The sequence below is a fragment of the Antechinus flavipes genome, chromosome 2, assembly GCF_016432865.1.
Source record: "Antechinus flavipes isolate AdamAnt ecotype Samford, QLD, Australia chromosome 2, AdamAnt_v2, whole genome shotgun sequence".
Lineage (NCBI taxonomy): Eukaryota > Metazoa > Chordata > Mammalia > Dasyuromorphia > Dasyuridae > Antechinus > Antechinus flavipes.
In genome coordinates this window covers 542,254,117-542,266,338 of record NC_067399.1, presented here as the reverse complement: position 1 = coordinate 542,266,338, position 12,222 = coordinate 542,254,117, and the positions used below count along the sequence as shown (strand labels likewise).

The following is a 12,222-nucleotide window of genomic DNA, read 5'->3' as shown; positions in this document are numbered from 1 at the left end:
GGTCTTTGACAGTTTTTATTTTTGTTTTTGTTTTTCCAGAAAAGGACTGGAAGGGCTTAAGTGAGAAACTTTTCCTTTAGCTTTAAGTTGCATTCCATTTGGGAGATTTTCTTTCTCAAGAAAGCAATTTTTCTTAGTTAGGAAAGATTCTTTTTTTCTCCTAAATCAATCAAGTATTTCTTAAACATCTGCTATATGCCAGGCACAGTGTTAGTCTGTGAGTTTACAGAAGTAAAGTAAAAGGACAGTTGGCAAATCTCAAAATGATCAAGTGAGCCTCTGGCTAAAACAGGCTTGGGATAGGACAAGATTTCTCAAAAAAAGTCATTACCACCAATTCTGTCTCCTTTTTTAAACTCATCAGTTCAAAAAGTGAGTCAGGTGTTTGTTGGCCTGAACTGATGACTTTGGCCCTTAATGGTCGCGCTCTCTGTCTTTTTCTCTCCCTCTTTTTTTCTTTCTTCCTCCTTCCAAAGCCCTATGGAGCTGATTGCTACTCTAGGACTACTAGGTAGAACTGACAATCCAACAACCTTGCTTACACCATTTCTGATGAAGAAAAAAAGTCTTCAATAATGCATCCAAATGCCTCCAAATACTGAAACGAAATCCTCAGATCATTCTCTGCTTGCTAGGTATCCCAGTGGATAAAGCACTGAGCCAGGAATTAGGAAGACCTGAAATAAGATTTGGCCTCAGATACTTATTAGCTGTGTGATGCTGGTCAACCATTTCTGTTTGTCTCAATATGTATGTGAGAATAATATTTAGCATCTACCTCACAGGTTGTAAAAGTCAAGTGAAAGATTTGTTAAAAGCCTGCCACTTAGTAGGTGATGTATAAATGCTTATTCCCTTCTATGGGAAAATATGTGCTTTAAAAACCAGGGGATACAATTAAAATGATGATTAGTGGGTCTGGCCCCACTTAGAGGAATGTTTTGTTTCTGAAGCAGTTCTAGGGAGCTGTTAGAATCTCAGTTCCTTAGCTTCTTGAGGAAACTCACAGCCTTAAAATATGTACATTCTGCTTTTTATAAAGCTATGGCATCACTGGAGAAGTTGGATTCCCTCCAGGAGTTGTGTGCATGACTTAAAAAAAAAAAAAAAGGGAAAAAGTACTCTGTGTTATGAATAAGATTAATTTCCCCTTTCTTTAATCCTTCATATTCAGCGTTTATTTGCATTGAAATGCCTACACTCATTATGCATTGATGTTCACTCAACTGTGAACTCTGCTTGCTGCATAGCTCTAGGCACCAGTTCTACATGGCCTGAGTGTTACTGATTCCCAGGCAAAACGAACCACATAGTAGCACATGATGGAACATGGAATAGTTCTTGATCTCTTGTTGTTTAACCTGCCTGGGAAAAGTGGGAAGTATTGAACTTGTAAAAAAAAATTACTTATTGCCCTCATGCAGACAAATGCATGCTATCAGCAAATGATACTAGACTGAGTTCACTAGGCAATTAACAGTTCTATTACACAGTGGTCTGTATTGTGCTAGATTTTGTCTAGTTTTTTACTCACGTAAAATGCATGCACAGAGAAGGTAAAGGTTTCCTGCCTTTTTATTTGAGTACAGAAAGGACCAGATTGATGACTCTACTTAGATTACCAATTTAAGCCTCAAGAAAAAAGTCTGGTTATCCAGCCTTTCCACATGCTAAATAACGAGGTGGGCTAATTGCAGAAGAATGGAATGATATGGAAAGGTAGCCTTTAGATATAAAAGTCAGTTTTATTCCATTTAGGGTTTGGGGTGGGGGTAGATTGGGACCTAGGAAGGAGAAGGAAGAAGGAGAGGAGAGACTTGGTACAGAAATGACTTGGCTCTTACATGATAAAAGAACATGCTTTTAAAACATGGCGTAGATTTTTTGCAGCCTGTGTGCTGGGTTCACCCTGGACCAATCTTTCAGTCCTTTATAACATTTTACACTGACGCAACTCTGGGATAATTTGGACTAGAATTTAGACATCCCCAAGCTGGTTTTCAGTTGCAGCCAAAGTGATTGCGCCTCCTTTTGGCTATAACTGGACCAGTTTTAATAATTTTTAGCACCTGGATGGGTAGTCTATAGTTTTCTTTCTGTTTATTCTTTCTCCTCCTTCCAGTTCCTAAGCCACAATTATTTGCATGCTCCAAAGTTGCTTATGCATGATAATAAAGGCTACCTCTATAGCCCCAAGAGAGTTGTTTTTTTTTTAAAGGGGGGAGAAAATTTGCTTGAAGGAAAACCAATTGAAGAAATGGATGTAAATTTCTCCCAGTCTTTTAACTCAGAAACAGTTGAAAACTTCAAGAAGTCAACAGAACAGGTGTAAAAATTTGAATTCCAAGGTAGATATTTTCATGCCATTACAAATGAATTGTACTCAAAAATCCCTTTACCTTTAATGTCCTCTTTTATTAATGACTGTTTATGCAGATTATATTTAATTTAAAACTTTTTAAAAATGCCCTTGTCAGTTCCTGAGTCAGAAATACAGACGGTAGCTTGGGGCTGTTCTGCCCATACAGAGAATGAATGGCCAAGAAAAAGGCTACAGGAGATCTGTAAACTTCCGTATATTAGAACTAGGGGAGAAATAGAGTCCAAAAATTTTTTATATTTCCTGGGATTTCAATGGTAAGTGTACATTTGCTATTCTCAGGCTCTGATAATCTGAAGGGTGCAGGGGAGGGGAAGGGGGGGAGCTGATTGTGATGGAATCTATACATAACACACAGGTTCCAGAAGTTAAGAAAGCTACCAGCATGTGGGAAAGCTTTTTAGCCTCTAGAGGCCAGAATGCTGGAGACAGCACAATAGTAGGGCTATTCACCTTCACAAAGGATGTTGTATGGGTATGTGTACATTTATGTGTTTGCATGCCCCATTACTCAGTGGGCAAACTTTAGTGTGTATGAAACCCAGTCACTTTCTCAATATGGATAAGAAAGCAGAGAAAAGTTGGTTGGCCAGATTTTGAGGAAAATGAGGGAATGGGGGAAAGAAAGGGTGTGTTAGCTTAACAAGAAAGAGTAGAACCAACCCGAGCAGTACTCAGAAAAGGTAAATCTAGGGGAGAAAAGGATGGGATCTAGAAGGAAATACTCCCTGGAAAATGGAAATAAAAAAAACTGGTTTATTAAGCAAATAGAACTCTTTAAATAAGAGCAGAGGACTGCAAAGAGAAAAAAGGGACCTGGGCTAGGGAAGGAACAAAAGTTGTCAGGGAATGTGGGGGAAGGGAATAAAAGAATTAGTGCAACAAATTAAAACCTAGAAATATTTTGAGTAATATATGACACCTAAGTACCTTAAAATTGGGGGTAACTACTTTTACCCTCTAAGTGACTCATCTATTTAGGCTGTTAGTTTTCCTTGTAAGGATCACCATTTTTTTTTCCTTCCTCAGTTAAGTTTATATCTTAGAGATAGGATCACACTATGTTTAATTTTTGGAATTACTGAATATTTTTCTAGTAGGGTATTGCTTAGTAACTACATATCACAATCTCATGCCTAACATCAAGATCAAACTATATTTACTATAAGCCCAGTATTATTCTCGGGGCCAGAGATCAGTTTAGCTTTTTGCAAATGGTGAATGTCAGTACCATTTTCAGATCTAAGAACAATTTAAAGAAAAATAACTTTTGCCAGTTATTCAGATTGGAGGGTCTACAAAATGAAGGTTGAATTACATGACCTCTAAGATCCTTTCCCACTCTAAATTTGATTACATGGTTTTTTCCTTAATGCTAAGAGGTCTGCAATTTAATTGGGCCAAGTTAAATACCAGTTTTGTCACAGTCTTCAGTCCTTTCTCCCTTTCTTAGTGTGGAATAATATATAAAATACTGTGTTTGGTTCAAGAATCCATGTTTATGTATGTAACTTCAAATATGTGACCATGGGCAAGTTATTTAACTTATCTGACCTGAATTTCTTATCTGTATCTACCTTACAGGGTTTAGTTTAAATGTGATAGTGTAAAGAAAGGTTTTTTGTGCACCTCAAAGTGTTACATAAATATCAACTATTATTACTTTTCTAACTTTGGTGCTTACACAATTGATTCAAATTGTACATTAAGAAAATCACAAGATTAAAGTTGCTTCCACCCTGGTCCAAAAACCACCAAGGGGAGTCATGAAAATTCCCTACTCAGTTCTGGTTTTGGGGGCATTCCAGGTTCTGGATTGTATTTCCAAGTCATGTGCTATCCTGAATGTGAGAGACTACAGAAGAGTACTTAGAGATAAAAGAAGAAAGGGAGGTCACAGAGACTGAAGAGAGGAGGAAAATAGGCTACAATCCAAGGAGAGATACAGGCCCTGGTTAAATAGTAAAGAGGAGGGAGGGAGCCTCCAAGATAAAGATAAATTTCCATTTGATATGGAAAATGGGGAGGGAATCTTAGGTGAAGGTCATGAAGAGGTCCAGAAATGGAAGGGTTAGGAAAACACTAGGTGACTACACTTTTAGGCACAGAATAAAAGACTGGAGAAAAGGAAGATGATATGCAGGTTATTTTGATTTGCAAGAGGGTTTGGTCTAGTTTGGGACAGGAAGAACGATTTGCAATTTCTTCAGATAAGTAGATAGCAGTAGGTATTGTTATTCCCATTTTTAAAGACAAGAAAACGAAGGCTCTGTAGAGGAACCCTGGAACTCTTCCCCCAACCAGCCTTCATTTTGAGTGTCTGGCTTTGTCCCTTCCCGGGGCTTTTCTTCTCTTCCTGGGTGGTTGCGGATCAATCACTCAGTAGTCAAACATTAAACATTGGCTGAGCACCCGCTCGGTACAAGGCGCTGTGCTAAGCGCTAAAACCATCGCCAGCTTATGTTGGGAAGAAAAAAGCGTCCCTGTTTCTCGGGAGGACGTTTAAAGATTACTCTAGGTTCTGTTCGTGTCGCCCTCAAGACTAACCTCAGACCTCCCTTCCAAGACCAGGCAGTTTGCTTTTATGAGTTCCTCACTTCAGGTTTCCTCGAACTCCTCGCTCCGTGTCTACTCTGTTCTCCGGGTTTTCCTGGATTCTTCGCGTAGGAAATCTGCTCTCCAATCCGGGGTCCGCGTGGCGGCGCGTTCCGGGACCAGGATTTGCCTCTTCCATCCGGGTTCCGGGTTTCCCTCCCCCTCCCACCCCCCATTCCCCGCCCCCCAGCGCTCTCCCGCTCCGTACTCAGGATCTCTTTCCTCCGGGTTTCTCCGCGCCGGCCACGAATCCGGATCCGCGGGCTCGGTGATCCAGTGTCCGGGTGTTCTGGGTGGCCCTGGTTGTCCCGGGTCCCGGATCGCGGCGGCGGCGACGACGGCGGCAGGAGGGACCCGCGGTCCCCGGGACACAGCGGCACCGGCCAGGCCGGGCGGGGCGAGCGGAACCGGGAAGAGGAGGAGAGCCGGAGCCGGGGTGGGGTGGGGGGAGGGGCTTCAGGCACGGATGGCGGCCTGGGGCCCGTAGCGGCGGCGGCGGCGGCGGCGGCGGCGGCGGCGGCGGCGGCGGCGGCGGCTCCGGCTCCACGGCCGGGAGCCCCGGGTGGGCGGAGGTGGCGGCTCCCGGGACCGGCCGCGCGGTGAGTCCGGAGCTTTGTGTGGAGCTGGCGGGGGGAGGGGGCGGGCAGTCGGGGCGGAGGGAGCCCGGGCCCGGGTGGGGGTGGTGGGGAGGGGGCGGCGCTGAGGGGCCCGGGGCCTGGCGGAGGAGGAAGTGGGGGTTAGAGGCTAAGGGGGGGGGCCGCTCGGGCGCGGGGAGGGGGCCGAAGGGGAGGTCGTTGCGTGGGGAGGGGGGCCTTCGGAAAGGGGGGGCGGTCCAAAGCGAAATTCCACGAGTGGAGGGGAATCGAGGGTTGTAGGGGGGTGGCGGGCACTCCGGGTAGGGGGAGTTGGCGAGGAGCCCCGCTTGGATCTGGGACCCAAGGTGATGATAGGTTGCGTGGGGCTGAGAGAGTGGTTTTGGTGAACGGTCTGCCTGCTAGTGGGAAGGGGGGAGCAGGGTGGCAGGGAGTGGGCATCAGGTTGTGGGTGTGTGCCTCTTCCAGCTCCCAGGTCCCATCCACTTCTGTCCTTTTCTTCAAAATGGAGGGATTCCCTGGGCCGAGGGAGCCCTTGCCCTGGGCCTGGCCCTGGCCCTTAACAGCTCTCCCTGTGCCCTGGTAGGGTTTGTGACCCCGTCCTGCTTGGTAGACCCATGATACCCTTCTCTTCCTTTATGTGTAATTATGGTTGGATCATTTCTGTGCTTTGCTCAGATTCTCCTTCCTCCCTCTGGGGCTGAGGAGGAGGAGGAGGAGACACATCTGACCAATTAATGTGTGTTTGTGAAACAGGCAGCAGCAAACAGTCATTTCAGCTTCTAGGAATTAGGCTCACACAGGGCGGAGAGATCAGAGCCCTTCAGGGGGAATATCTCTGAACAAATCACAGATGATTAAATTCTCTAAGAGGCAGCTTCCTAACCAAATGAGAATTGCCAAGATGGGGGAAAATGCTTGGCTGTTCGCAGCCATGTGCCCAGAGCTTCCAGGGCTGAGCCCCCACAGGCCTGTCTTCCTTCTCTTAGGCCCTACTCGGTAGCCTTGAGTTAATTTCACCCCTGTGCTGCTTTGTCTTGAGGGAGGGAGCTTTGGCTTGGGCAGTTGTGAGGGGGTGACTGCTATGCTGCCACACACAATAGTCGTGTCATTTTATCAGGAGTGCAACCCTAGGGCTGAGAACTGCTGCTTCGGAGATAAACCGGTCCCTCTCACCCGCCTATTGTGTACACAGTGAAGGTCACAGGTTCAAGTCTTGTCTGAGAGCTTTGGATATGCTCCATCTCCCAGGCTCCTCCGTGCCATTTTCTTCCTTTTACTAGACTGGGACTCAGCCATTGGAGGAAGCCAGACAGAGAGGCTCTTCTTTTTGAGTGAGGAACAATGCAGAGCTCTTTGGCACACATTTTTCTGAAGAATAGGGGGTGCCAGTGTTGTGCTTCCCTTGTCAGCTAGCGTGCCCCAAGGTGGAGGAGTAGTGTCTGGGAGGCTCCTTAGAGGAAATCGGCTCTCCCAAAAGATGCACACTCTCCTTCCAATCATAGAGTCTAGCTCTTCTGACTTGACTGAGATGTGGCCTGTAACTTTTATATTTTTTCTTAATATGTTGCTGAGGACCTGTACAGGGTATAGAAACGAATGAGACCCAATTACCTTCTTTACAATGACTTTTTAATCAGTAGTAGTAGGATAGTCTTTTAAAAAGCCATTGGCATTTCGTACATGGATATGTTTTGTGGGTATGAAACTTTCGCTAAGGGAGTGGTCACTTTAATTGCTTCCACTAAATTCCTACTAAGTTGCTGCTTTATTTCTTGGAGGTGACTGTGGGTTCTGCTGTCAGACAATTGAGAAACAATCTGCTTCTTGAAAACTGTGCCGGCTGAGAGAAAGCTTAGAGTAGGTCTCACGGATTTACAAAGACTTTTGAGTACAATTGGGCACCCACAGGTCTTGTTCCAAAGAGCAACTTTGAGTTTTAGATAAGCACATTTCCAGAAGGTAGGCCACTATGTGAATTTCCTCCCACCTCTACAGCAACTCAGAAAGGCTATCTTAAGAAATGATTGGTTGTGATCTATGTTGTTTGAAGCAGTTCTTGCTGATGGAAATCAGAAACCCTTAGGAGTACTGAAATAAGAAAAGGAAGTGCTGGCTGGGCAAAATAAAGACTTTTTTTTAATCAATGAAGATTTTGTAGAATGTGAACATGGAAAAAAAAATTGAGATTGATTGACATTAATGCATTGGGGTAGTATTAAATATGAAAAATAACTTTGAAGGTGAGACTGTAAATAGGTCCCATAGAGATAGCATGGTGACGAAGAAAGAGCATTTGGAATTACAGGACATGTGTTCAAATTCTACTCCAGACACAACCTTTGTGACCTTGAGTAACTCAACCTTCCTGAACTTGGTTTCCTCACCTGTATGGACAGATTTGTTTTGGAAGGTTGTACTAGATGTCCTTTGAAGTCCTTTTCTATTTCAAGTCAGCAATTTTATAATCACATGACTTGGCAAAATGACATTTACATTCCTCTCGACTCAAAACTCAACAACAAATCACTAGTTTCCTAGAAGATTCTTTTGTGATAGAAAAAGGTTTCCAATTTGTACACTAAAGAAGATCCCTTCTTTTAAAAGAGATTGGGGGGAAAAACAACACTTTGAGAAGTGGAGTTCTGGTCCCTAGAAGTAAGAGAGAACATAATAAACCATTTGCAAACGATCTTGACTAGTGCTGTCAAACTCAAATAGAAAATAGGAGCTATTCATCTTTATTTAGTAATGACTGCTGCTTAGCTTTAAAATATAATGTCTGTTTTATTGTATTTTTATTTTGTAAAATATTTCCCAATTACATTTTGATCTTTGTATGACATCTTTCATTTAGACTATATTTTGGTAATAGATGTCCATGATTCTTTGTTCTGTATCTGTAGACCAACGCATCAAGACATTCCAAGTGGAGAATAGGATCATAAATACAGAACTGGGTGACATTGACAGATTATCTATTCTACCATCCTCATTTAATGAATGAGAAAGTTGAAGCCTAGAGATGTTAATTGACTTTGCTCAATATCTCACAAGTAGTAAATGGCAGAACAGTTATTTGAATTGATATCGTTTGACTATTTTCCATTGTCCCAATGTTGTATATTGACTTAAAGTGACCAGTTGATATAGAACTTAATTTGGATTTCATATTATCATCAATTGGGAACCATAAGGGACTTTAGAGATAGTCTAGTGTAAACCCTTCATTTTGCTGATGAATTTCACCGAGGCAAGATTTGAATTCGATATTTTACTTTTATTTCTTTCTTAAGTGTTTCTGTTTGTGGGGCATGTGGGAAATTTGTACCTTTTTTGTAGAAAGTTTATCCATCTGAATTATGTACATATATTTTGCTGGGCAAATAGGTGCATATGGGACCTGTGTGTGTGGTTCTAGTGTATTTCCAGTGTAGTGTATTTATCATTCTGGTTATAGAGTGGGTTGTCTGCAGTAGGCAGCACACATTTGCAGCATCTGGATAGAATCTGGGGGTGGAATAGAAGATTGCTTACTGATGGGTTTGCTAATTGCTGTGTCAGGCAGAGGTGCTATTTCTGATTTAGATGATTGGCTGGCACTGCTGTCTGAGTTAAGCCACACAAGCTAGAAAGTGTGGGTGATCTACAGAACTTCGTAGAGCCCTTGTCTATTTGCTGTGTATTTACCTCTGCTCCCTTGCCTGACAGCATTATGTTGCTTTATATTGCTGTTTTTTCTCAACTGAGAGCTAGCCATTTGTTGCCTTCTTTGTAAGCAACTGATCATGCATAAGGATACTGCCAGGCAGAGCCCACTCTAGGAACACTGCCACCTTATGTTAGGTGACATGTTGTTTGTGGCTTTCCAACCAGTTTTCTTTCACTTGCTCTTAAAAATGAGACTGCCAGTTCTCTACAAAAATACCAAGTGAACTATGAATATACTCGATACAGTTTCCAGGAAAAAGTTGGTTAGAATGCTAAAGGAAGAAGTTATGAGTTGTCTAGTCCATGATTTGCAGGTGTTAGGCTCACTTAGGGGACCATGAAAGACTGTCTTCACCAGGGAACAGGTAATTCACCAAAGCACCTGCCTCGATGGGCACGTGGAATTGGCAGCAGCTGTGCGGCCAAGGAGGGATTATTAAGCAGGTGGGTAAAAGAATCATATGCCAGAGTGGCAAGAAGATGCTTGATCTCCTGTGTTTGAGGTTTAATCCATGTGTATGAAATTGTGTTTTCTTTCCCATTTCTTTGCATTGTGCTAATGTGTGGGAAAAAATGACGATGTAGTAAAAGAAAAAAGGAGATTCTCAAGCCAATGGATTTCTAATAGATTGTTGAGTGACAAAGCTCAAGAGGTATCCTAGGAAGGCTCAATTGTGTTTCTGGGTATCATGAATATGAAGGAAATGGTAGTAATTTAGGGTTTCTAGTATTTGTTTATTAAAAGGAAATGGGAAAGAGAGAAACCATTGCTTTCATCATCGTGAAAATAATTTAATGTATTTAAATTTTAATTTAAATTTTATTCACTGGCTGGATATTAGGCAACCAGAAAGTTTTCCTCTGCTTTAGAGGGCTATATATATATTTTTTTGTGGTAGTAGCCTGGTCCTTAAAATGCCTTATCTGAGGCATTTAAAAAATAACTTAAAAAAAAAAAAGTTAAATGTCATTCATTGTGAGACAAGTTACTTACCCTAAATATCTTGATTCTGAATTCTATTATCTAAAAAAGGAGGGGACTGGATAGATGGCCTCTGAGGTCCCTTCTAGCTCTAAACATATGATCCTCATGATGGTTGCTATTCTTGAGGGTTTTTGTATTGTTTTGTTTCCAGTCTTTCTGAATAACACCTTTGTAACACTTTGCCCTTTGCCCTTTGCTTAGGCCTGCTTGGTAAAGTCAAACAATCATTGGAGGGCTGAATGATTTGAAAGAGATGTCTTTATTAAATATTTACTTTAAAAAAAGAACTTTTATTTCCTAATCCTTTTTGGGAAGTTTCCCACCTGCCTTTTTGAAGAGTCACCCCAAGTCACCAGATTTTTCCTGTGCATCATCATTTTTCTTAAAAAATTTAATAAGATTTTAAGCTTCCAGGTGTGCATTGTCAAATGCCAGAGAGAGCATAGTGATAGCAAAGTTACTATAACAAGTTATGCATCGTGTTTGTTTAGCCTTTTGCTATACCCTTCTAGAGAGGAAACTTTTTATAACTGTAGCTTATTTGTTGATGGAGGAAACACAGAATGGCTTAATTGGGTGGAAACATCTGGCCCTCTTTTGGACTTCCAAAATACCTCTTCCCGACCCCTCCATACATGCTGATTATAGTCAAGACGCTAGCCTGTTTGTCAGCCCAAATGAGAGAGAGAGGTCTTGAGGGAAAGAGGATCAGCCAGCCAACTTTGTGCATTCTCTTCTCTCTCTCCCCCCCCCCCCCCCTTTTCTCTGGGGCCAGGCCCCATGGGTTGCTGTTGGGGTCATTGACAGGGCAACCTGGGGCTTTGGTACTATACTGTCTGCCCAGGCTCTGCTGGTCTGCTGGATTATTCTAAATGGGAGCCTGGTGGGAAACAGTGTATGGCACTCACTGCTGGGAGAGAGTAAGCTCCTTGTATTCCCTAGATAAAGCAACTCCCGTTTTGTTTTTCTTCTCATTGATAACAAGCCATTGCCTAGAGCCACCATATCCTTTTCTATAATTCTTGGTAGTTTGCTTCCTCATGCTTTTCTCCCTTCCCCCATTTCCCATCCTGGTTCTCTGCTCTGAGGACTCTACTAGCAGCTTGGAAACACTAATTACTGTGGCTATTATAGTCACAGCCCAGATCCTCCACCTCCTTCTCTCTCACTCTTTTCTGTCATCCCCCTCCTTCTCTCAACAGCAGGAGTTGAACTGCAGTCTCATGAGCACAGTCAGATGTATGAATGAGCTTTCTATCTTGTCAAGGCAGACCTCCAAATCCTACAGGGCTGATTTTTCATGGCTCTTTTACCGTTTGTACATAGATCAGTCGTAGAAACCAGAAATGGCAAATACCTATTAGGTCATATTTAGTCCATCACTCGCAGATAAACTTAGACGCTTTTCTCTTGTTTCTGTCTTTATTCCCATTCTTTGTTAGTGAGAACAGTCTGCTATCAGGTAGATTCTGACATTACTTTATTACCGTTGGCCTTTCTGGCCACTAACTCAGGCAGGCTTTGCTCTTGAGTTTTGCTTCTTACTTCAAATTGAATGCTCCAGACATTACTTTCTACTTTTGTCCTTCTTGATCTTTTAAAGTTTCTTTGTGGATTCCTTTTGCAATTGATAAGAATCCATGCTTATCCTCTTGTGCTAAGTACAGTGCAGCCTATGGTAGATAATAAAAACTGTAAAATGTAAGAAGTTTTTAGGAAATCTTTACAGGAACTTTTCTCTCATTGGTCAGGGTTCTTTCCTAACCCTGACCTTTGTTCGTGTGTGTGTGTGTGTGTGTGTGTGTTTTGAGAGAGAGAGAGAGAGAGAGAGAGAAAGAGAGAGAAAGAAATAGAGTAAGTACATGCGAGGATGTTTTTTTTTTTTTTTTTTTTTTGGTATGGTTCAACTATTTTTATAAGATACCATCTGACCAAGCAGGGGAAATCTTTATTAGGAA

At 42.5% G+C, this 12,222-nt stretch overlaps 1 protein-coding gene across 1 annotated transcript in view; it reads left to right on the top strand.

The window, feature by feature from the left end:
• Positions 1 to 5,490: 5,490 nt before the first annotated feature.
• The window catches only part of ZNF609 (zinc finger protein 609), a 206,638-nt gene continuing 199,906 nt past the window's right edge, over positions 5,491 to 12,222 (top strand). The window contains exon 1 of the mRNA XM_051980869.1: positions 5,491 to 5,574. The gene's annotated coding sequence lies outside the window, so the exon portion shown is untranslated. The remainder of the gene's footprint in view (positions 5,575 to 12,222) is intronic.